Here is a 25,389-nt window from a genome sequence, read left to right as displayed (position 1 = left end):
TCGGAGAGTGTAAATGGGTTCTTTGTGAGATATCTAGAGACTACAGTGTTTCATTTGTAAGGAGGGCAGCCCGTGTAACAAAGAACATGTGGGTGAGATAAGTGTGCAATGGTCTCTGTTGGTGGTTGACTGAATACGAAGCAGTCTTGCAGGTTGGAAAATAACCTTCGCTTTGTTATAAAGATGTATTCTTTGAAGCAGTAAAAAACAGAGTTTGCTTTTGTACAGGATCCCAGAATACTTTCAAAAAGATGTTCAGCATAAATCTTCTGAAAAAGTCTTACATTTTTGTGTGTGCTTTTTGAGACACTATATTGAATTAGATTTGTGTTTCTTTTGTAACACAGCCAATTATTTTTTTTTAACACATTTTATTTGTCAAGGTACACATATTTTGCAGGACTCTGTACCCCAGAGACCACTGCATAATCCGAACATAAGTAAAATTGACTTTGACATTTCAATTTAAAACACAGGAGATTAGAATGCTAATGCAAATGAAATCCAACACCCCTCCACCCTCAAACTCGCCCACCCCCCCCATACACCACAACCCAGCCGGATCATTTGGAAACAGCAAAGGATCTGCCCATCAGAACATCCCATCACTCGGTACTCCCCGGTTCCCAGCTTTGAAGTGGTTGTCACCTCAGAGCTGAACCCCTGCCTCCGCGGCCGGTTCCAACAACAGTCCACGATAGCCCGCCCACCGTTTCCAGCTCTTTATGTGTTTGTGTGGGCACCCCCTGGCAATGAAGATGGTCTTCTCCAGACCCTTACAAAAGTCAAGACCATTCTTCCACGCAGCTACTGAAGGGGCCCTCGGCGCCTTCCATGCCCTAGCTATGTCTCTTTTCGCCAGGGTAAGGCCTAAAAGCATTAAATGTTGTTTATAAATGTTACCTCCTATCCCCTCCATGACATGCAGCATTGCAGGCTTCGGCGTGCGAGGGAGATCCCAACCCAGCACCTCTGATAGACAATTGAAATCCCCCCCTCCAGAAACGATTTAAGGAGAGATTGTGTGTATAAGTGTACCCTCCTCCCGGTTGCATTGAAGGCACACAGGAGAAACCATCATCCCCGCCCTCCACAAGCATACCCGTGTAAAGTAGACCTTATGCAGATATTTAAATTGGACAAGGCGAAGTCTTATTGCTATGGCCCCCCCCCCCCCCTTACCCACCGTGGAGCAGCTAGAGCCCCTGTCCAATCTTCTTAATCCAATGGACCCACATCACCCTCCCAATCCTCCCGGAGTTTCTGTAGCGTGTTGGAGCAATAGGTAACTAGGGATTGATAGATCTTACGTTCCTGTAGATCTCCCATAAAATGTTTTGCCTCCAGCGGGCTGAATTCTGTCAAGGACTCTAAACCCTCTACGCTAGGGGACAAAGCGTGTCGAAATTGAAGAGAACGATAGAATTGGGACTGCGGCATGTGGATGTCCTTCTGGAGGTCCTGGAAGGATTTGAGTGCCAGTCCCTTCATAACATCCCCGAAGACCGAAATGCCAATGTTATCCCACCCCTTAAAGCCCTTCAGGGGTGCCAAATGCGGCAGACGCCCATTGTTCCAAAGAGGAGTTTCCCAAGTAAGTGTATTCCACCACCCCATCCTTCGCAGCGCCTGTCTCCAGACCTGAAACACAACCCTTGTCAACGGCGAGCTCCGCAATGGTGCTGAAAATAGGATTGTATGCAGCGAGCAATCTCCCATGAGCTGTCGCTCAACCGCGTATGCCGGATCTTCCCTATTACCATACCACTGTTCATTTAAGATTAACAGGTGTGAGGCCTGATAGTACGTGTATAGGTCAGAGAATGCTAGTCCCCCACAAAAAACAAGTCTGCCGGGACACCCGCACATTGCCGCCATGCCCCCCCCCCCCCCCCCCCCCCACCCCCACCCCACACCCAAGGAACTGCCCGAGAGCTGCATTTACTTGTCAGAACCATTGGGGTGGAATCTGGTAGGAGTGATTCTGCAGTTGGTATAGGAGCCGGGTAAGCGCCACCATCTTAAATATAGCTGATCTGCCATATATAAACAGGGGCATATGGGACCAGGACTTAAGATCATCCTGCACTCGTTCCCACACCGGAACCAGGTTACGCTCCCAGGAGACCGTGGGCACGTTTGACATAAACACCCCAAGGTACTTTAGTCCCCCTGTTGCCAATTAGACCGATGAGACCCACGCCCATCCGATCTCCAAGCATCCACAGCGTGGACTTACTGGGATTCATGTACAGTCCGGACGTCTCCCCAAAAATCTGCATGATGCGCAGTAGACTTGGCCCCGTCCTGTCCACATTTGTAAGGAAGAAAAGGACTTCTGTAGTAGGTGATTTCGGTGTATAGTCATAATCTGTGAATAGTCCCGCCCATGTGCATGGACCCCAGAGCAATCGAAATAGTCTCTTAAGTCGTCCTCTTCTGCAGTCCTGCATAGACACTTAGGAGAAAATCAAAGACAAATAATGCAGCCTGACATTAACAAGGCTACACTGGCCAGCACTTCATCCAGAAGTGACAAAAAAAGATAGCCAAATAATATTTAAATTTACACATTTAGCTAAGTTTCACACCAAGAGAAACTACCCTTCACAAAACTCCTTTGTCATGATAGAGAGGAAGGGTTGGACAGACAAGCCCCATAGGCTGTCATTATGTGTTTGGAAAAGGGATACCATGCCTTTAAGGAACCCTCTAGAGACCCTCGGTATCCCATGATGCACAGCCAAAGGCAAGTTACTTTCAGTTCTTTTTTCCGGCTCCTGCTAGCAGGACCCTGGAGCATTGAGCTCTACCTTTTATTGGTATTTCTTCAATTTTTTGAGCTTTTTTGATAGTTTTATTGTTTCATTCGACATCTGGGGCCTTTATCTTCCATTTGCAGTCCTTTTTGGCCAGTTAAGCCACTTCCTTTTTTAGGTCTCGCCTGACCCAGCGCATGCGCTGGTCTGGCGAGACTTATTGAGAGGGCTCCAAAAAGTGCTACCAGGCCAGCCTAGAGCTACAGTGCTTTACCGCGATTACTTTCATGGCCGCTTTGATGTTTGATCGCGATCACTTTCCCTTTCGTGGCCGCACGGCCGCTTTGCATAGCCAATAGGTCTCGCTTTTGGGACCTTATAAGTATTTAGTTATGCAACTGTTGCATAGCTAAACACTTATAAGGTCCCAAAGGCGAGACCTATTGGCTATGCCAATGCTTGTGTCAAAATGGCAGCTCTATTTAACAAGTGCCCGGAGTGTGGCAGGAAGAAGGCCAAGTCAGACTCTCACAGGGTTTGCATACTCTCTTCCGTCTTCTCATGTTCCTAACTCATGTGTCATCTTCAAGTCATTCTCCAGGAGGACCCTGCGTGACAGGGAGAAGATTTGTCTTCAAGGCCTGTAGCACAGAAGACATTAGGATGCAGGTGGGACCTCGGGGCATGGTGGGAACCTTTCATCTTCCACTTCCCGTGCTTCGGCCTCTGGGGGGGATCACCAGTCACAAGAAGGCCCAGAAACTGCACCGGTCCCGGTCGACGTCGATGGCTAAGACGTCGAAAGGTATGACGACGATCTGCTCCCCGTCGACCGAGAGCTATGGGTCTAAACGGCGTCGACGTCTGGCGTCGAGGGGAAGGACGTCGAGACCTCAGCCGAGGTCGACGTCGAGGACATCACAGACGACGTCGACACATCGTCGTCAATCTGAGTCCGGAAGACATCGGCGCTTGCCGTCAACGCGCAGGTCACCGTCGAGAAGGAGATCTTCGCCGTCGAGGAGCAAGTCGACGTGGAGTGGAAAGTCGACGTGGAGTGGAAAGTCGACGTGGAGTGGAAAGTCGACGTGGAGTAGAAAGTCGACGTCAAGAAGGAGGTAGTCTTCGAGGAGCCTGTCACACTCTGTGGTTAGCATTTCCACATCTGACAGTCCTAGGTCAAGGCGGCACCGGCGTTCTCCATCAGAGGATACTGCCTCCAGAGCACCCTCTTCAAGACCTGTCCGCAAGAGGAGGAGAGTGATTTGTACCTCGGACTCTGAATATTCCAGAACTATTCACCATCCAGGTCCCCGGAAACAGCCCAGCCTGTGGTCCCTCATCTGTCGCCTCCACGGCCTCGGACGGAGACGCCACCTTCTCCTCCTCCACCACCGCCTCAGCAATCTGTGCCGGTGATTCCGGCTGTGCCCAGTAGACCGAGATATCGCTCCCGGTCGGGGCATCGCCCTCGTGGCTGGCACAGATCTTCTACCAGATCTTGACCTCGTCACCGCCGTGAGAGGTCACGCTCCAGGTACACTAGGGACACTGAATCCTCTAGTGGTGGAAGATACTCGCCGACCTTGTCAGACTCTCCTCCTACGTGGGTTTCACCGGTTGATGACATCGCCACGTTTCAAAATGTGCTGTTGAGAGGAGCGGCTAAACTGGGAATCGCACTGGCTGTGCCTGCCCCGTCCACCTCTGTCATCTTCGAGACGCTACAACGGAAGCAACTCTCTCGTCCTCTAGTGCCCGGTTTGGAGGAACCTATATGAATCTGTTCCCGACGCCTGCCTCTGTAAAGTCGGCTCAATCACAGCTTCAAAAGAAGTACAAGCCCCCGGACTCTGACCCCGCATTACTGCGAACGGATCCTCCTCCGGATTTGGTTATAGTGGTGGCGGCTAATAAACAGCACTCTACGGCTCTACTGTACCACCGGACAAGGAAAGCCACAGACTGGATTCAGCGGGGAGGAAGTTCTGCAGTACAGCAGCCACTTCCATGAAGGCAGCAAGCTCGACTGCCCTCTTTGGCCGCTATGACCGCTCCTTATGGGAGTCTCTCCAGCAATTTCTTGAACTCCTCCCTAGGGAAAAGCGTGAGGACTTTCAGGAGATTCTTAATGAGGGCATGATGGTGTCAAATCAGATCGTCAGTGCGGCAGCAGACACCTCTCTCCTGGCAGCCCATGAATACTGTCACGGTGTGACTCTGAGGCGGCACGCCTGGTTGCGGCTTACCTTCCTGAAACCTGAGGCACAGCAGTCAATTGCTAATCTGCCCTTTTGCACGCTCTTCGGTGCCCATGCAGACGAGGAAATGGCTCGCATGAAGGCGGAAGTTGAGACACTTAAGGCTGTTGGCTTGGAGAAGCCCAAAGACAGCGTAAACCTTTCCGCCCTTACCAACGACGCTATTCTTACCAGTGGTTCCAACACGGGCAGGGTCGTCAGGCTGGACAACAGCAGCAGCAGTTACAGCGGCAGCCTTTTCAGAGACGTCACAGGGGCAGAGGCAACCAACAGTCCACATCAGGGAACAAGGGCCCAGCTGGATCTAAGCCCTGAGGGATTACTTCCCCCTCTTCTGTTACCCACTCCGGTGGGGGAAAGCATTCAGAACTACCTGGCAGAGTGGAGAAAAATTACTCCGGACAAGTGGGTGCTGAATATTGTTTGCAATGGATACAGTCTACGCTTTATCAGCCCTCCTCCAGCTATTCCACCAGTTCGCTCACAATACCTGCTACACGAACTCCAAGCGGAGGCCGATACCCTCTTAAGAAAAAGGGCAATAGAGCTTGTTCCTCCATCTCTAAGAGGAAAGAGTCTATACTCAAGGTTCTTTCTTGTGCGGAAAAAGGACAAAAACGAGTTTAGGCCCATTCTGGATTTGCGGCAAGCAAACAAATGGATTAGCAGAGAAAAGTTCTGTATGCTGTCCCTGTACCAGATTTATTCTCCGCTGCATCGAGTTGACTGGCTCTGCGCCATAGATCTGCAGGACGCATACTTCCATGTCCCCATTGCCCAGAAGCATCAGAAATTCCTGCGTTTCCTGGTCGGCACCAACCACTATCAGTATACAGTACTTCCGTTCGGCCTGAAGTCTGCTCCCAGGACTTTTTCAAAGTGCATGGCGGTGGTGGCAGCACACCTAAGAAAGAACAAGGTGTTTGTTTACCCGTACCTGAACGACTGGCTGATCAAAGCATCCACGTTACAGGAGGCACAGCTACATTTCAACAGGACGGCTGCTCTGTTGAACCAATTGGGTTTGCACATCAACATATCCAAATCTGTCCCGACTCCTGTTCAGTGTCTGCAGTACTTGGGAGCCTCCATCGATACTCTCAAGGCAAGCGTGTGTCCTCTCTCCTGGGGTCGATGGCCTCTTGTATCTTTCTCACTCCACATGCATGCCTCCACATGAGGCCGTTGCAGGAATGTCTCGAGGATCGGTGGGACCAGAGACGAGGAAGCTGGGAGGACAGGATCCAACTGTCTCAACACGCTCTACAATCCCTGAAGTAGTGGTGTTCACCGGAGAATCTCCTCAAAGGGATTCCACTCCACAAGGAGATACCGACTCAGACCATTGTGACAGATGAGTCTCTCCAGGGCTGGGGAGCGCATTCGGACCACCTTCAGATCCAAGGCACGTGGTCTCGTATCACATCAATTTTCTGGAACTCAGAGCTGTTCATCTGGCACTGAAAGCCTTCCACCCGTCCTTTCGGACCAATTCCCTGCTTGTACAGATGGACAACACAACAACGCTGTATTACCTCAACAAGCAGGGAGGCTCGAGATCGCGCACACGGTCTCTGGAAGCGCAAACGATCTGGAAATGGCTGTTGGGCAGGGGACTCACTATAACTGTGGCCCATCTATCAGGTGTGCAGAATGCTCAGGCAGACGCTCTCAGCTGGCTCGTTCAAGAAAACTACGAGTGGGTCTTAAACGACGAGGTGTTAAGAGACATATTCGCAAGATGGGGCACTCCAGACATCGATCTGTTCGCCACTGCGGAAAACAGCAAATGCCGAGATTTCGCCTCCAGGTTTTATCAACCGGGATGCTGGGGAATGCACTGTGGATCAACTGGTCGAACAGCTTTCTCTACGCTTTTCCACCCATTCCCCTGATCCCGACAGTGTTGATCAAACTGTCCCAGTCATGGGCCAAGATGATCCTCATTGCTCCGGAATGGCCTTGGCAGAGGTGGTTCACCGACCTGCTACACCGGTCTCTCCTGCCGCATCTTCGGCTTCCATGTCGGCCGGACCTTCTCACGAAGTTTGGAGGGCAGATGGTGCATCCCAACCTCTCGTCGTTGAGTTTGGCAGCATGGCTCCTGAACTAGTGCAGTATGGACATTTAAATCTTCCAGAGAGCTGCATGGAGATACTAAAAGAGGCAAAGAGACAGTCTACGAGGACTTCCTACGCATACAAGTGGAAGAGATTCTGCATTTGGTGCGCCTCTAAAGATGCTGATCCTACATCCTGCAAGGAGGATGTCATCCTTCCGTACTTGCTGCATTTGGCTCAATCTGGCCTTAATTTTCATTCTATTAAGGTTCACCTCGCAGCTTTAACTGCGTATAGAAAAGCCCTTCACAAACGTCCTTGTTCCAAATCCCGGTCATCAAAGATTTTCTGAAAGGTTTGAGGAAGGTGTTTCCTCCCATTAGGCGTCCTTCACCTCCGTGGGTGCTTAATGTGGTGCTGTCTAGATTGATGAAGGGGCCTTTTGAGCCTATTCATAAGGCTTCTTTACAGCATTTATCCTGGAAGGCAGCTTTCCTTGTGGCTATAACATCGGCTCGCAGGGTGAGTGAGATCCAGGCCCTGTGTTGCCAAGAGCCCTATACTGTATTTCATGCATCTAAGGTTGTCATGAGGACTCACCCGAAGTTTCTCCCTAAGGTGATATCTGATTTCCGTGTCAATCAAACGATCACCTTACCAACGTTTTTTCCACATCCTTCCTCTCCGGCGGAGAGGTCCCTTCATTCACTTGACGTGCGACGGGTATTAAAATTCTACTTAGATAAGACCAAGGAGATTCGTAGATCGGATCAGTTATTTGTTAATTATGGATCGGTCAGGACTGGTCTTGCCACCTCTAAACAGTCCATTTCCAGGTGGATTGTGTCCTGTATCCAATTATGTTACCAGAAAGCTAACAAGACTCTAGGGGGTAACCCTAAGGCTCACTCTACCAGGGGCAAAGCGGCTACTACGGCATTTCTGCATAATGTTCCCATTGCAGACATCTGTAGGGCTGCCACTTGGAAGTCCGTCCATATCTTTGCTAAGCATTACTGCTTGGACTCTGATGCCAGGGTAGATGCGCAGGTTGGGCAGGCTTCGCTAAGGAATTTATTTGCACAATAGTGATTCTATATGTTTCTTCCACCGCTGGGTTTGGATTGTTTGGTATGGGCTTGCCATTCTATTCACAGATTTTGACTATACACAGAGATCCTTTACTACAGAAGGAGTTGTTTCTTACCTGTAACTCCTGTTCTGTAGTAGGGGTATCTCTGTTATAGTCATAAGCGCCCTCCTCCCCTTGTGGATGGAACGACAACATCATGAATGCTACAGGCCTGCCTTGATGCACCTTTAAGAAGAACTGAAAGTAACTTGCCTTTGGCTGTGCATCATAGGATACCGAGGGTCTCTAGAGGGTTCCTTAAAGGCACGGTATCCCTTTTCCAGACACAAAATGGCAGCCTATGGGGCTTGTCTGTCCAACCCTTCCTCTCTATCATGACAAAGGAGTTTTGTGGAGGGTAGTTTCTCTTGGTGTGCAACTTAGCTAAATGTGTAAATTTAAATATTATTTGGCTATCTTTTTTTGTCACTTCAGGATGAAGTGCTGGCCAGTGTAGCCTTGTTAATGTCAGGCTGCATTATTTGTCTTTGATTTTCTCTTAAGTGTCTATGCAGGACTGCAGAAGAGGGCAACCTGAGAGACTATTTCAATTGCTCCGCGCTCCATGCACATGGGCGGGACTATTCACAGATTATGACTATAACAGAGATATCCCTACTACAGAACTGGAGTTACAGGTAAGAAACTACTCCATCGTCCGCAAACAGTGCAATCCTGTCTGATCATCCCTGCGCCCATTCGAAACCCTGGACCTGTGTGTCCATTCGCACCCATGCAGCCAAAGGCTCCATAGCCAGGGCAAATAAATAAGGGGAAAGGGGGCAGCCCTGTATCATGCCCTGCCTGATGGAGAACATGGAAGAGGTCGCTCCAGCTACCCGCACCGACGCGGTTAGGTCGGTGTATAGGAGGGTTAAATAGGAAAGGAAGCAGCCAATTAATCTTAATTTGCTATGGGTTATGTGTTGTTCCCTGACTGACTACACACATGTTCATCTGCTGTAATCTGCCATCATGCCTGCTAACTGTCCACTGGTTAGGTCTCGCCTAGCGAAAGCAGCGCATGCGTTGCTCTGGCTATTGCGAGTACCTTTTGGAATCGATTCCGCCGAGGGCTTGTATGCATGCGTCTGCATGGACAAACATGGCTGCTCTTGCCATTTGTCCATCGCAAACAGCATGCGCGTGTCCGTAGTGACTGTGGACAGCCTGACGCCATTTTGCATTTTGGTGTCCCAGCAACGAAAATGCTGTTTCCTGTAAAAAGGCGTGAAAGGTGTCCTTGCAACGAAAATGATTTATTTATTCTTAAATGGCACGTTTCTTAAAAATGCCGCTTACACTGAGTTTGTATTTATTTTGTTGAAACGCGCGCCATGTAACTTGGCATTGGCATACTACTCACTCTACTACACACTCTCTACCCCTCTACTACTCTACCCCTCTACTACCCCTCTACCCCTCTACTACTCTACTCCTCTACTACCCCATTACCCCTCTACTACCCCATTACCCATCTACTACCCCACTACTCCTCTACTACCCCATTACCCCTCTACTACCCTACTGCCCCTCTATTACCCTATTACCCCACTACCCCCTACTACCCCACTACCCCTCTACCCCACACCTCTACTACCCACTACCCCTCTACTAACCCACTACCTTACTACCCCTCTACTACCCCACTAACCCTCTGCTACCCCTTCTACTAACCCACTTCCCCTCTACTACCCCACTACCCCCCACCACCCTACTACCCCCACCACCCTACTACCCCTCTACCCCACTCCTCTACTACCCCTCTACTAGCCCTCTACTACTCCACTACCCTACTACACCTCTAATACCCTACTGCCCCACTACCCCACCCCTCTACTGCCCCTCTTCTACCCCACTACCCCTCTACCACCCCTTTAGGTCTCGCCTAGAGAAAGCAGCGCATGCGCTGCTCTCGCTATTGCAAGTACCTTTTGGAATCGATTCTGCCTAGGGCTTGCATGCACGCGACAAACATGGCTGCTCTTGACATTTGTCCATAGCAAACAGCTTGCGCGTGTCCGTAGTCCGTAGGGACTGTGAACAACCCGCCGCCATTTTGCATTTTGGTGTCCTAGCAATGAAAATGCTGTTTCCTATACAAAGGCGTGGAAGGTGTCCTAGCAACGAAAATGGTTGTTATTTATTTATTCTTAACCAGCACGTTTCTTAAAAATGCCGCTTACACTGAGTTTGTATTTATTTTGTTGAAACGCGCGCCATGTAACTTAGCATTGGCATACTACTCACTCTCTTACTCACTCTCTACCCCTCTACTACTCTACTACTCTCTACTACTCTACCCCTCTACCCCACCCCTCTACCTCTCTACTACCCTACTATCCCTCAACCCCTCTGCTACCCCACTACCTCTCTACTACCCCATTACCCCCTACTATCCCACTACCCCCTACTATCCCACTACCCCCTACTATCCCACTACCCCCTACTATCCCACTACCCCCTACTATCCCACTACCCCCTACTATCCCACTACCCCCTACGACCCCACTACCCCTACTACCCCACTACCCCACTACCCCCTACTACCCCACTACCCCCTACTACCCCACTACCCCTACTACCCTATTACCCCACTACCCCCTACTACCCCACTACCCTACTAACCCTCTACCCCACCCCCCCTACTACCCCACTACCCCTCTACCTCTACTACCCTACTACCCCTCAACCCCTCTGCTACCCCACTACCACCTCTCTACTACATCCTACTATCCCACTAACCCCTACTACCCCACTACCCTACTAACCCTCTACCCCACCCCTCTATTACCCCTCTTCCCCACTACCCTACTACTACTCCACTACCCTTCTATGCTACTACTCCTCTACCCTACTACCCCACGACCCTATTCTACTACCCCTCTACTACCCCACTTCCCCCCTACTACCCGACTACCCTACAACCCATCTACTACCCTACAATCCTACTACCCCTCTACTACCCTACTACCATCCCTCTACTACACTACTACCATCCCTCTACTACACTACTACCCCACCACCCTACTACCCTACTTTCCCTCTACTACCCTACTACCCCACTCTCCTACTACTACTATGCTACCTCTCTACAACCCCACTACCCCTCTACCCGACTACCCCACTACCATAGTATCCTACTTCCCCACTACCCCCCACTACCCTACTTTCCCTCTACTACCCCACTACCCTACTACCGCTCTACTACCCCACTACCCTATCCTACTGTAACGCCCTGAACGTCTCAGGATCGTTTAACAGACACGACAATGAGGACGCAACCACTTGTGAAGGGTTAGTTCTTTTAATGAAGGCAAATAAAATACAAAGAACAAACAAAAGTTATAGTCACTGGAATCCTCCAGGCTAAGTACGTTACCAGCCCACAGCACGGATGGTCCTAACCGTCCTCTGCATATACGCCGATCCCGGCGTATGCCAACAGAGGGCAGAAATGAAATGGCCGACAATGCCAATCGGTAGGCTGTGAGGGGCACGAAGAGTGTTGGGGAGAATCGAGGAGTCAGGGAAACACCCAGCCGGGGTCTCTACCTGAAGGGAGCAGCCGCTCAACCTCTTCCTCAGACTGCACCGGGACGCGGAGTCACCTCCTGGTGATGCGTCACCGATACCCCAATCACAAGCAAGAAGACTGAACCGAGAGCAGCCGCTCGATCGATCCTGTGGACTTCCGAGTCTGTAACGCGGCAAACACCTCCTGGTGTGCGTTACAGCTGGCAGTCCCTGTGTCTCTGGTCGGGCTGGGAGTTACGACTCCAACCAGCAAAAGCGCCACTGCGCTTGGACTCAGCCGAGTCAAAAAGCGAAGCTCAATGGTTGACCGGTAGAGCTTCCGGGTCCTTCACAGGTGACGATGGGGCAAGACACGGCCCAGGGAGTAACGACTCGACCTACCTCCGTTCTTGCCTTACTGGAGCACCACTCCGGAACACTGCTCTTCACGAAGCAGGTACGTCGGTGTAAACACAATATCCGACAGCCTTGTACCTCCCGGTTCCTCCCTTTATAGGGCGTGTTTTCCTTGAGTTATGTAACAGCTCTCCTGTTTACATAAGGGCGTGTTTCCCTTGAGTTATGTAACAGCTCTCCTGTTTACATAAGGGCGTGTTTCCCTTGAGTTATGTAACAGCTCTCCTGTTTACATAAGGGCGTGTTTCCCTTGTATGACAGGAATTCTTGACAGTACATCCTCCCTCTCAGCGGCTCCCCACGGGTCCAGCGCTGGCAGGAAAACGCCGATGGAACAAGGAGACCAAGCGCGGAGCATGAACCCCTTCAGCCGGTTCCCATGAATGCTCCTCCGGGCCATAGCCTTTCCACGCAACCAGGTACCACAGCTTCCCCCTGCGCCATTTGGACGCCCGTATGCCCGACACTTCATACTCCACCTCCGACTCCACGCATACCGGCCTAGGTGTCCCAGACGGCTTGGAGGGTGCTGGTTTGAGCAATGATACATGAAAGACAGGGTGTATCCGCAATGACTGGGGCAAGCACACCTTCACGTTCACGGGACCCATACACTTGGTAATTCGATAGGGGCCCATGTACTTGGGATGGAACACACTGTTCTTTCGAAACCTCATGTTTCTTGTGGATATCCAGACGTAGTCTCCAGTGCGGTACAGTGGCCCGGGCCTTCTCTTCCTATCTGCCGCAGCCTTGTATCTTCTCTTGGCCTCTATTAGGACAGCCCTTGAGCGCATCAACGTGTCTTTTATGTGTGCCACCCTGTCCGCTGTGGCGGGAATCCTGTCCTCTCTGAACGGATGTAGAAATGGCAAGAACCTGGGATGTTGGCCATAGTTGCTATAGAACGGAGATGACTGTGTGGAGCTGTGAGTGGCGTTGTTATAGGCTATCTCTGCAACCCATAGCAAGTCGACCCATTCTTCCCTGCCCTGGTCCACAAAACATCGCAGATACTGTTTGAGCGTTTGGTTCAGGCGCTCGGTTTGGCCGTCCGTTTGAGGGTGGTAGCTGGTGGACAGGGCGGTCTTAACATGCAGCGCAGTGCACCAAGTCTTCCAGAATTGCGCAGTAAACTGCGACCCCCGGTCCGACACGATCACCCCAGGTAATCCATGCAGTCGTACCACATTCTTTAGGAGTAGTGACGCCAATTCCCCGGCCGTAGGGACTCTCTTGCAGGGAATGAAGTGCCCCATTTTCGTCAAGTAATCCACCACCACCAGTATTGCCGTCATCCCCTGGTCTACCGGTAGGCCCACCACGAAGTCCAGTGATATGCTATCCCATGGTCTAACCGGGGTCGGAAGTGGATGTAAGAGCCCTTGGGTTCGGCCATGGTCGGCCTTCATGGTAGCACACGTAGGACACTCCTGTCCCCACCTCCTGACATCCACTCTCATGGTTGGCCACCAGAAATGCCGTCCCATGCTAGCCACCGTTTTTTCAAAGCCCAAATGACCTGCGCATGGAGAGTCATGGCACCAGATGAATGCTTGTTTCCTTAGCCTAGGCGTGGGTATCAATAGGCACCTGCCCTTCAGGGGTATCCCGTCCTTCAGCTGCCATTCTCTGTGACTGAGGAGCCACCTCCGCCATGCGAATGACCTGATCCCTCTCTTTATTCCCCTCAGGAAAGTATCCGGTTGGATAACCCCCAATACCATCCTCGGGGAAATGATGGAACGCTCGGTTGCAGGCAATGGTTCCTTAACTGCAGATTGACGGGACAGGGCGTCCGCCTTCCGGTTTTCCGTCCCCGGCCGATATGTGATGCGGAAGTTGAACCCCGCAAAGAAGATCATCCACCGCAGCTGCCTGGGAGAAAGGTGTCTAGTGGCCGTCATGAACTGTAGGTTCCGATGGTCCGTGTACACCGATACCACATGTCTTGCCCCCATCAACCAATGCCTCCATTCGGTGAAGGCGTCCTTGATTGCGAGAAGCTCCTTCTCCGCAATATGGTAGTTGCGTTCGGCGTCGTTGAGTTTGCGGGACATGTACGCAACGGGATGAAGCACCCCTGTGTCGTGGTTGCGTTGGGACAAGATAGCCCCCAGCGCCACATCCGACGCGTCCGCTTCCACCACGTAGGGGAGATCCGGATCGGGGTGAGCCAACACCGGCGCCTTACCAAAGGCGCTTTTCAGGGCCTCAAAGGCTTTGTTCGCTTCAGGGGACCAGACAAACTCCTTGGACTTCCTCAGTAGCTGTGTGATTGGGGCCACCACTCCTGAAAATCCATCTATAAAACCGCCTGTAAAAGTTGGCGAAGCCAATGAAGCTTTGGACGTCCTTCACGCTTTGGGGCACCGGCCATTCTTTCACCGCCTTGATCTTTCGTTCTGCCATCTCCTGTCCCTCTGGACTCAGCATCACTCCGAGGAATTCCACGGATGTGACGTGGAAGTCACACTTGCTGAGTTTACAAAACAGCATGTTTTCCCTCAGCTTTTGGAGCACAGCTTTGACGTGGTGTACGTGCTCCTCCACACTGGACGAATAGATGAGGATGTCGTCGATATATACGACCACGTAGATATCCAACTCCTCTCTGAATACCTCATTCAAAAAGTACTGAAAGGCTGCCGGGGCGTTGCACAGACCGAACGGCATGACGAGGTACTCAAAAAGGCCGAACCTGGTCTTAAAGGCGGTCTTCCACTCGTCTCCGTCCCTCATGCGCACCAGATGGTAGGCCCCTTTCAAATCCAACTTGGTGTAGATACGAGCTTTCTTGACCTGTTCCAGAAGTACACTGATGAGAGGCAAGGGGTACCGATTTTTTATGGTTATCGCATTCAATGCCCTAAAGTCCACACAGGCTCTCAGCTCCCCATTAGCCTTTGGGATGAAGAAGAGTGGCGAGGCGGCCGGAGACTTGGACGGGCGGATGAATCCTAGCTTGAGGAGTTTATCCAGGTACCCCCGGAGATGCACGTTTTCAGGCTCCGTCAGGGCATACAGCCTGCCGCTGGGAACGCTGGCCCCTGGCACCAGGTCGATCTGGCAGTCAAACTGTCTATGTGGTGGTAGCACTTCCGCCTTCACCTCATCAAATACATCCTCAAAACTGTGATAAGCCTGGGGGAGAGCCACATCTTTTTCTGCCGCTGTAGCCACCGTCTGACTCCCGCTCTCATCTGCGTCAAGGGATTCCGTTCTTATTCCACAATGCAGGATGCAATACGGTGACGTCATTTCGATGCGATGTGTTGGCCAATCCACAAAGGGGTTGTGTTTCTGTAGCCACGGCAATCCCAATATGACGCCATATTGGGGCGCTCGGATGATGTTAAAATCGATTTGTTCCAAATGGTTCCTCCCATATCTCATCGGAAGGACCCCCGTGTGCTGTCCGATGGGCCCCGTCACCAATCGCCTTCCGTCTACCGCATAGACGTCTTCGGGTACTGCTTTGGGAAGAAGCACTAGCCCTAGCCTGCATGCCTCGTTGTGGTCCATAAACATGCCAGTGGCCCCTGAATCCACCATGGCCACAACGGGTATCCACTGGTCATGCACTCCCACGTGCACCGTGATAAACAGGTGTCGTTGTCCCTTAGTGACCGAGTTGGAAAGTGAAGGGATGGAGGAGTGACTCCGAGATGCCCCTTCTCTGGTCTTGGAGTCCTCTAGTTTTCCGCCGGTATGTCCACCACGGCTGTTACCGACCGGTTGGCCCGATAACGTGACGTCTTCGGTTTGGCAGGGCATTCACGTACGTAGTGGCCTTTTTTGCCACAATATAGGCACAATCCTTGTTTACGGCGTGACTCTTTCTCCGTGGCTGTGAGGCTCGCTCGTATTGCGCTGATGTCCATGGGTTCTCCCTTGGATGCGGTGGAAGTTTCAGGACTTCCCACCGTCACATAGGATGGAAGGGATTTTCCTTTTCTCCCATGATCCCCCTTTCTTTCACTTAGCCTATGTTCCAGCCGTAATACCAGGTTGATAAGGCCCTCACATGTCTTGGGTTGAGGGTCAATATGAGCCACGGCGTCCTTGAGCTCATCGCACAGCCCTTGATGGAAGAGCGCCGTCTGTTTAGCAACAGGCCACTTGGTTTCCGCAACCAGCCTTCGGAACGCGTTGAGATACTGCACCAGGTCGTTGGATCCCTGTCTCAACTCAAGCATTTCACGGTCCGCCGTGTACGAGTCAGCCCTTCTGTCGAATACCTTCAGGAATTCCTCGCGAAAAGCACCCCAATCACATAAGAGGGGGTCGTCCCTGCTCACCAGAGGTACGGCCCATTGTGCCGCGTTTCCAGCCAAATAGGATATAAGGAAAGCCACACGAGCCTGACTCGTGGGGAACGCCTTTGGTTTGCACGATAAATGTAGCGCCACTTGTGTGAGGAATACCTGCACTGTGTTAGGATCCCCACTGTACCTCTCTGGTGTTGCCAAGGGGATGGCTACCGGCATTTCCACTACTACCGCAGGGGTCTGGTTCGTGAGGGAGGTGCTGGGCGTGAGCGGGTCCAATTGGATAGCATCCAGTCTGGCTTTTACATCGGCTGTTTCTTGCCTAGAGGCAGCCACTTCAACTTGCATGGCCGCTAAAGCAGCCAGCACATCATCAAGTGTTGCCATGTCTGTTATCGACCGGGAGACAGTTAGTGTTATTAAGGTCGGATATTTTGTAACGCCCTGAACGTCTCAGGATCGTTTAACAGACACGACAATGAGGACGCAACCACTTGTGAAGGGTTAGTTCTTTTAATGAAGGCAAATAAAATACAAAGAACAAACAAAGGTTATAGTCACTGGAATCCTCCAGGCTAAGTACGTTACCAGCCCACAGCACGGATGGTCCTAACCGTCCTCTGCATATACGCCGATCCCGGCGTATGCCAACAGAGGGCAGAAATGAAATGGCCGACAATGCCAATCGGTAGGCTGTGAGGGGCACGAAGAGTGTTGGGGAGAATCGAGGAGTCAGGGAAACACCCAGCCGGGGTCTCTACCTGAAGGGAGCAGCCGCTCAACCTCTTCCTCAGACTGCACCGGGACGCGGAGTCACCTCCTGGTGATGCGTCACCGATACCCCAATCACAAGCAAGAAGACTGAACCGAGAGCAGCCGCTCGATCGATCCTGTGGACTTCCGAGTCTGTAACGCGGCAAACACCTCCTGGTGTGCGTTACAGCTGGCAGTCCCTGTGTCTCTGGTCGGGCTGGGAGTTACGACTCCAACCAGCAAAAGCGCCACTGCGCTTGGACTCAGCCGAGTCAAAAAGCGAAGCTCAATGGTTGACCGGTAGAGCTTCCGGGTCCTTCACAGGTGACGATGGGGCAAGACACGGCCCAGGGAGTAACGACTCGACCTACCTCCGTTCTTGCCTTACTGGAGCACCACTCCGGAACACTGCTCTTCACGAAGCAGGTACGTCGGTGTAAACACAATATCCGACAGCCTTGTACCTCCCGGTTCCTCCCTTTATAGGGCGTGTTTTCCTTGAGTTATGTAACAGCTCTCCTGTTTACATAAGGGCGTGTTTCCCTTGAGTTATGTAACAGCTCTCCTGTTTACATAAGGGCGTGTTTCCCTTGAGTTATGTAACAGCTCTCCTGTTTACATAAGGGCGTGTTTCCCTTGTATGACAGGAATTCTTGACACCTACAAACCCCTACCACCCCACTACCCCTACTACTACCCCTCTACTACCCCACTACCCTCTACTACCTCTCTACTACCCTACAACCCCTCTATTACCCCACTACCCCTCTATTACCCCTCTACTACCCCTCTACCCCACTACTACCCCCTACCCCTACTACCCCACTACCCTACTACCCCACTACTCAACTACCCCTCTACTACCCCACTTTACTACTACCCCACTCCCCCACTACCCTACTACCCCACTACCCTATACTACTACCCCTCTACTACCTCACTTTCCTACTTCCCCTCTACTACCCCCCTTCTACCCCACTACCCCACTAACCTACTACCCCTCTACCCTACTACCCCTCTACTATCCCTCTACTACACCCCTACCCCTCAACCCTACTACCCCTCTACTATCCCTCTACTACCCCTCCGCTACCCCGCTACCCCTCGACTACCCCGCTACCCCTCGACTACCCCACTACCCCTCGACTACCCCACTACCCCTCTACCCCCCTACTACCCCTCTACCCCCTACTACCCCTCTACCTTCTACTACCCCACTACTCTACTACCCTATTACCCCACTACTACCCCACTACCCCTCTACTACCCCAATACCCCTCTACTACCCTACTACCTCTCTACTACCCTTCCCCTCTACTACCCCACTACTATGCCACTAATACCCCAATACCCCACTACTACCCAATACCCCTCTACTACCCCTCTACCTTCTCCTTTACCCCCCTTAACCCTCTCTTCTACCCCTCTACTACCCCACTACCCCTCTACTACCCCACTACCACCCCACTACCCCCTACTACCCCTCTACTACCCCTCTACCACCCCACTATCCCACTACTACCCCCTACCCTACTATCCCTCTACTACCCCCCTACCCTACTATCCCTCTACTACCCCACTACCCATCTGCTACCCCACTACCCCTCTACTAGCCCAATACCCCTCTACTACCCCTCTACTCTCTACCCCCTACCCCTCTACCTGTACTTGGCCCACTCTTAAAGCGAGTTGCCTAGACGTTACTGAAGGTGGAGCTATATTGCCCTCAGGACCTCTTTCTGTGGCGGTAGTGTTCTTCACAGCAGTGATAAAGACGGCCGTGGAGGGGCTGGAACTGCCTTTGCCAGTGGAGGAAAATAAGACGACCATCTTAAAGGAAATCCTCAAGCCTGCTTCTGATGCCTCCTAGGTGTACATAAACAAAGGGATCCACCCACGGGTATAAGGGATCTCCCGATTACTCAATATGTATCCCACAGTCGTGGAGAATACACATTAGTTGTTTAAATACCCCTCACACACCAAAAGGGCCCTTGGTGTCATGCTTCATCATAGGGGTCTTTACGGGCCCTCTACGGGACAGGGCGTGCTACGACCTACAAAGGTTTGCCACTCTTATCCCACCCTGTGCCAGAAAGCATGGTGGAGCAGGCATCCTCCTGCATGAAGCAGAGTCCTGGCTCTTTTTTCAGTCTACCGCAAGACTAGTAGTCTAAATAACTTGAGCCCATGAAAATGAAATGCTCTCCGTGAACGCCACCTGTCTTTTGGCAAGCGATTCTCATGCCCTTTGGAAGATCGTGCGGAAGGCAGTGCCAAGTTTCCCACATCATCTAAAAGACACTTTGTGGAGGTATTTGAAAATGAACAAGACAAAGAAAATTGTTGGCTTCAATACCATGGATTCCATGGTTGAGCCTGTGTGAACTTCTGTATCCATTCGATGTCTTTGCTCAAGTGGATTTGGGGGCATGTCCAGGCCGTTTAATGGACCTGCTCTTTGATGGATATCACCTTAGAAATAAAGCAGATTCAGCCCCTAAAAGATTTAAGCAGGGTCCAGCCTTCAGCTCGATCCTTGGGTTTGAAATCCTCTACCAGGCAGTTTCACAGATTGTATGCACGTTTCACCGGCATCAGTCATCTCAGGGAGGCAGCCAAACCAGTTCCTGTGTCAATACAGGAGCCTTTATGGTTCCAGATGTAGGCCAGACCAAGAGGCCTTCTTCTCCTCCTCTCCCTCCTGATCTCCGGCACCATCTGGAAAGGTACATTAATTTTCCCTCATCTGATCTCTTGCAGCCTTAGGGAGGAAGTTAACACATCACTTGAAGGCTCGTACCCAGCATGACAAACCCATGGGTCCTGCTGATCATAAAAGTGGGCCACACCATTCCTTTTTAGCAGTTTCCTCTTTGCAGTCCCCACCACCTGTTACCTCCCCCTAGGCATACAACCTCATTCACATCCTTCGCAAGAAGTGACAATCTTGTTGCAGAAACGGGCAGTGGAGGACATCCTGGAACAGTAGATTGGACAGGGATGCTACTCCAATTACTTCAGAGTCTTGAATTTCTTCCTATGTAGCACTCAAAGTGGTGAGTGTTGAGGCACATCTGTGCAGGTCGGTATCTCAGTATTCCTGTACCTGGATGAGTGGCTGCTAAAGGCAGACTCACCTAAGCTGGTGTTGAACCACTTGAATTTCATCCCCTTGCTGCTGATAGTGTTGAACTTCTCCATCAATCTCCCAGTTCACACTTGGAGTCATCTTAGTGCCTCCTGTTCATAGGAGCAGTACTCGATGCAACACGTCCAAGAAACTTCCCTCCTCCCAAGAGGATTCAGGACATACAGGATGTGATTCAGATTTGTGGGGAAGGTGCTCTGATTCCAGCCTTGAAGGTTCTCTGACTGTCTCGTATGCTGACTTCCTGCATTTTGCTGGTCACTCACATGCTCTGATACATGACTGCTCTCCAGTGGTGCCTCTGTTTGTATTGGGTCCAACATGGGCGATCTTAAAGACATCCGGATCCCACCCAACACTGTGATGAATCTTCAGTGGTGGCCAGTAAAGGAGAACTTAGCATGTGGAAACTCTTTTGCCCACCCCCAGCAGTAGCCACCTTAGGGTGGGATGCTTACTTGAAGGAACTGGAGATGAGGCCTCTGGTCCCCATATGAGCAAAGATTAAATAGCAGCTTACTCAAACTGCTGTAAAATTACCTGGCCCTGAAGGCGTTTATGCCCTCCCTTTCTGGGTCCATGTGAACAAACAGGGCTCCATAGGCTAAAGCACTGAGGTTTGGGGCTTGGGTTCAGGAGCACCAGATATGCTTGGTGAGCAACCATCTGGCAAACTTTGCCAATAAAAGATTAGACATCCCAAGGCTGTGTCTTCTTGATGATCATGAGTGGTGTCTGCATCTGGGGCACTTCCCTAGCAGATCTCTTTGCCACATGCAGGATACTCCTTTTCTGCTTTTCTCTGCCCTCTGTTTCTGTGACAGGGAGTTTTGAGGGGATATATTTTGTGTGATGTGGAATTTCCTACTCTACTCTGGATTCACCCGATGGCCTTAACTCCTTATGTGCTGTAGAAGCAATGCAGGGATCAAGCACAAGGTCTGTTGACCTTGGATTGGTTTAGAAGGGTGTTTTGTGCGGATCTTCTGAGACTCTCAGTAGACTTCCTCTTGCAGTTGGAGGGTTCAGGTCTTACAGCCCAACATCCAGAGTTTCCGTATTCATGCCTGGAGATTGAGTGAGGGCATCGGAGCTCTTTTCATCTGTCGCCAAAGATGGACTATGCTTTTTTTGGCACATCACCCCTTCATGCAATTGATTTAGGCGAAACCCTGGAACCTTTTTGTTTGGTGCCTGGGAAAGAGCATTGATCTTTTGAAGGCACATCTTTGTGCAATGCTTTTCTTGGACCAGCAAAGTTGTGCAGTGGGTACACTCAAAGGCTATGTTGCAATCTTACCAGCTTCCATTTGTTTAAGTCCCCATTGCTGTCAGATTCTTGAAGGACTATCCTGTGTTTTCTCCTAATCCTTTATTTGGTGCTCATCTTCTCGCTTGGAGAGCCACTTGACCCTGTTTATAGCTGCCAGTCTTTGGTGGCCATTACGTTGGCTCAAGGTATCAATGAGTTTAAGCCCTGTGTGTCCAGTGTCGGTTTGCACGCTTTCTCCCAGGTAAGCTGGTTCTGAGAGAAGGTGGCTTTCCTTCCAAAAACAATTATCCTGCTCCGTGATTGTCAATCCATTATTCTAACCAGGTTTTTCCTCCACTGCATCCCACCAAGGAGAAGGAGAGTCTGCATGGGCTAGACCCTTGTTAGGGCGGTCTGGGACTATGTTGACAGGACAAGCTCTTTTTAAAAATTTTTTGTAAAAAGGGCAAAGCGGACAAGTAAAGGACAGTTTCAGGTTGGATTTTGCTCTGTATCAAAATCACTTAGTCTCTTGCCAGAAACAAATCTCCAGAAGGTATCAGGGCTCTCTCTACCAGAACGAAGGCAACACCTTCTGGATGGATGAGGATGGGGAGTGCTATCTCAGAAATATGCAGTCCTGCGACTTGGGTGTCAATTTACACCTTTGCTGTTTATTATTGTTTAGAGTCAGAAGTGCAAAGAGAGAGCCATTTCACCCTTTTCATGCTCCAAGACTTTTTGTTTTGACTATTTGTTGGAAAGCGCCTCTTTTGCATTGGTTACCTCCCCACATTTGGCTTGATTTTGAAGTGGTTTTGATTGTAGTGCACAGTGTCCCTGCCTACCAGGTCCCCTGTGCCAGTGCTTCTTCCCTAAACGCTGTGCCCCAGTAGGCCCTTCAGGACCCCTGTAAGTCCCTATTAAAAGGTACCTGGGTACCAAGGGTATGTGAACTGCAGAGGGTCCCCTAAGGACCCCTCACCTAGGCCTCGCAGATGGCCACTGCAGCATCCATGGCCTGGTGCAGACAAAATTACTAAGTCGACATGGCGCACCCCCTGTCATAGGCCTTACCAGGCATGGTACAATATACCCGGGTTTGGTAATATCTACATGAGCAGATGTGCCCCTACAATTTTGGGGTCTATTCCTTAATGTTGTAAGTGCCAGTGAAGCCATAGAGAGTACACGGGTTGGAGACCTTGTAGGGAAGTGGGTTTCTGTTGCAGTAACCCCCCACTTTTTGCCAGACTACTGATGCACTTTTTCTTGGTGTGCCCTGGGTCCCTGCTAATCAGGTTCCCAGGGCCTGTGTTCTTTCCCCAAAACTAACCCAATTGGCATCTCTGGCCACAGGTCAGCCCCTGGTAAATGGTACCACAGGTACCCAGGGCACTGTGACCAGGGAAGACCTCTAAGGGCTACAGCATTTATTGTGCCACCCTTAGAGGCCCTGTGTCTTTACACTCACACTCTGCCTTTGCAGGCTGCGTGTTTTGGTGCAGAACAAAGTAAATCGCCGACATGGCACACTTCCCTGTGTGCCATGCCTACAACCCATGCCGTGGCATAGGTCAGAAACCCCTCTAGCTGGGTACCCTATGCCAGTGGTGAGGGTACAGGTGCATGAATCCTGTACCCCTACGGTGTCTATTCAGTGAGCCCATTCTTAGGCATTGTAAGTGCAGTGCTGCCATTAAGAGTATATAGTGCTGGGAGCTTGTCATTACGAACTCCACAGCACCATAATGGCTACACTGAAAACTGAGAAGTTTGGTATCGAACTTCTCAGTCCATTAAAACTACACTGATGCCAGTGTGGAATCTAATGAAAAATGCACGCAGAGGGCATCTCAGAGATGCCCCCTGAAAAACGACCAGCCTCTGGTGGATTCCCTGACTGGGCCATTCCAGTCTGCCACCACGAGACATGTTTCTGGACCCCTAGGGTGGGAGTCTATGCTCCCTGAGCCCAGAAACAAAGCCTTTCCTGGGCGGAGGTTTTCACACCTCCCCCAGGCCAGGAAGAGCCATCTGTGGCAGGGGAGCTTTAAAGGCCTGGCAGCCTTTGTAATGTGATCCCCAGCCTCTCCTGCTATCAGGAGCAGGCCCCCTTCCTGTCTTCCCTCCTTTAGGAAAAACTAGCCAGCCCAGGAGGTGTGCCCATCTCTGCCAACTCCACCCCTCAGGTGGGGGAGGCAAGGTGAAGCCCACTCCCCAGTGCTCGCCATCTTGCAGATTGCAGGCACTCCCCAATCAGGACTAGGGATTGTGCTCACTCTCCCACGTGAGGTGAGCACACCAAGGGTGTAGTCACCGTAAGGTCAGTAGCCCATTGGCTACTGACCTCAAGACCCCTAAAACGCCCCCAAATACAGTATTTTTGCAGCGTGAATCTTTCTGGATTCACTATGCTGTGCATTATTCCGCGGTCTGGTGGTTGGGTCCGAAATCGTAGTCTTTCTTTTGTCCTTTTTTTTTTTGTATCCCAGGTGGGCACTGGATCGTCAACGTGAAGCACCAGAGTTTTTTTGCGAAGAAAAGAAGAAAGAGCACGAGTTTCATCGAAGAAAGAAGTTGAGGAAGACTACAGAAGGAAGATCAACGAGCCGGGACGGCAAAGGAGGAGGAGAACCTCGAGATCTTCGACGTCCAACGGAGAATGGCCACTCGGGGACACTGAGCGCCGGAATGGACAAGACACCCTTTAAATTCTGCCGTAACTGCCACCATAAATTCGCGCAGAAGGACCAACACCTGGTCTGCAACCTTTGCCTGCCAGTCGACCACGAGAGCAAAGACTGCAATGCCTGTTCCACCTTCACACCAAAGACTCTCCGGGTGAGAGAGAGACAGAGGAGAGCCAATTACAACATGGAGGGCAAGGGACAGGTCCCGACGCTGTACGAACTGGGCCTCTTCACCGACGATGAAGACAACGTCGCCGAGGGACTAGATGACTTCACGGTCGCAGAGACCGATAAGAAAACGTCTGATAAGGTAGGAGAGACGTCAAACACTAAACCCTCGACAGGGCCCCGAAAAACAGAGTCACACTCGAAAAACAGAGTCAAAGTCCTCGAAAGGAATACCGGTGCCAAAAATTTCGACGGCCTCGAGTGGATCCAAGGACGAAAGGCACGGCGGATCCTTCGAAAAGGACTCCCAGGTGCCGAAGACCGGCGAAAATCAAAGGTCGTCAAAGCAAGGCCAAGAACTTGGGCGCACAACTTCGAAAGATAAGGTCGCGTCGACGAAGGCTCCGTCGAAAAGACCAGCGCTCGAAGCCGAACATGCCTCCGAACTGGAAAAGAAGAAGAGGAGGCTCGAGGCAGAAATGGAGAGCATCCTACAAAGGAAAAAGGAGTTCGATGAGAAGATGAAAAAATTCACAATTCCAACGAAACCACCGTCGATCATCGATGAAGTCGAAGACTCCCGGAGATGAGGAAGAGGACCCTTATGATGAGGGAGAGGAATACGAGGAACAACAATCGTACTACGGCTCGGCGCCGTCGACGACACAGGACCTGGAGTGGCAGGACCTCGACGCCGAAAATCCAGAAGAGCCTGTGGAGTCTTACCCTTCGTGGCCTTCGCCGCCAGATGACATTGGGGCTTACAATATGGTCGTCAAAAGCGCTGCAGCAGCCTTTGGCGTTAAGCTGGAGGAAGAAAAGCCAAAGGCTGACTTTTTACTGGAGACACTGCTCCCCATCCAAACAAGGAGCCAGTTCCTCCCCATGCTACAGAGCGTCATGAACCAGGGGAAGGAGGTGTTCCAAGGACTACATGTAGGTTCATCACACCCAGG

At 51.2% G+C, this 25,389-nt stretch overlaps 1 protein-coding gene across 5 annotated transcripts in view; it reads left to right on the top strand.

The window, feature by feature from the left end:
• ZMYM3 (zinc finger MYM-type containing 3) overlaps window positions 1–25,389 on the top strand; it is a 682,395-nt gene that overhangs the window by 480,206 nt on the left and 176,800 nt on the right. The gene's annotated exons all lie outside the window — the stretch shown is intronic.

Source organism: Triturus cristatus, chromosome 5_2 (genome assembly GCF_964204655.1).
Source record: "Triturus cristatus chromosome 5_2, aTriCri1.1, whole genome shotgun sequence".
NCBI classification, from domain to species: domain Eukaryota; kingdom Metazoa; phylum Chordata; class Amphibia; order Caudata; family Salamandridae; genus Triturus; species Triturus cristatus.
The sequence above is the reverse complement of the archived record's forward strand: the minus strand, read 5'-3'. Positions and strand labels throughout refer to the sequence as shown.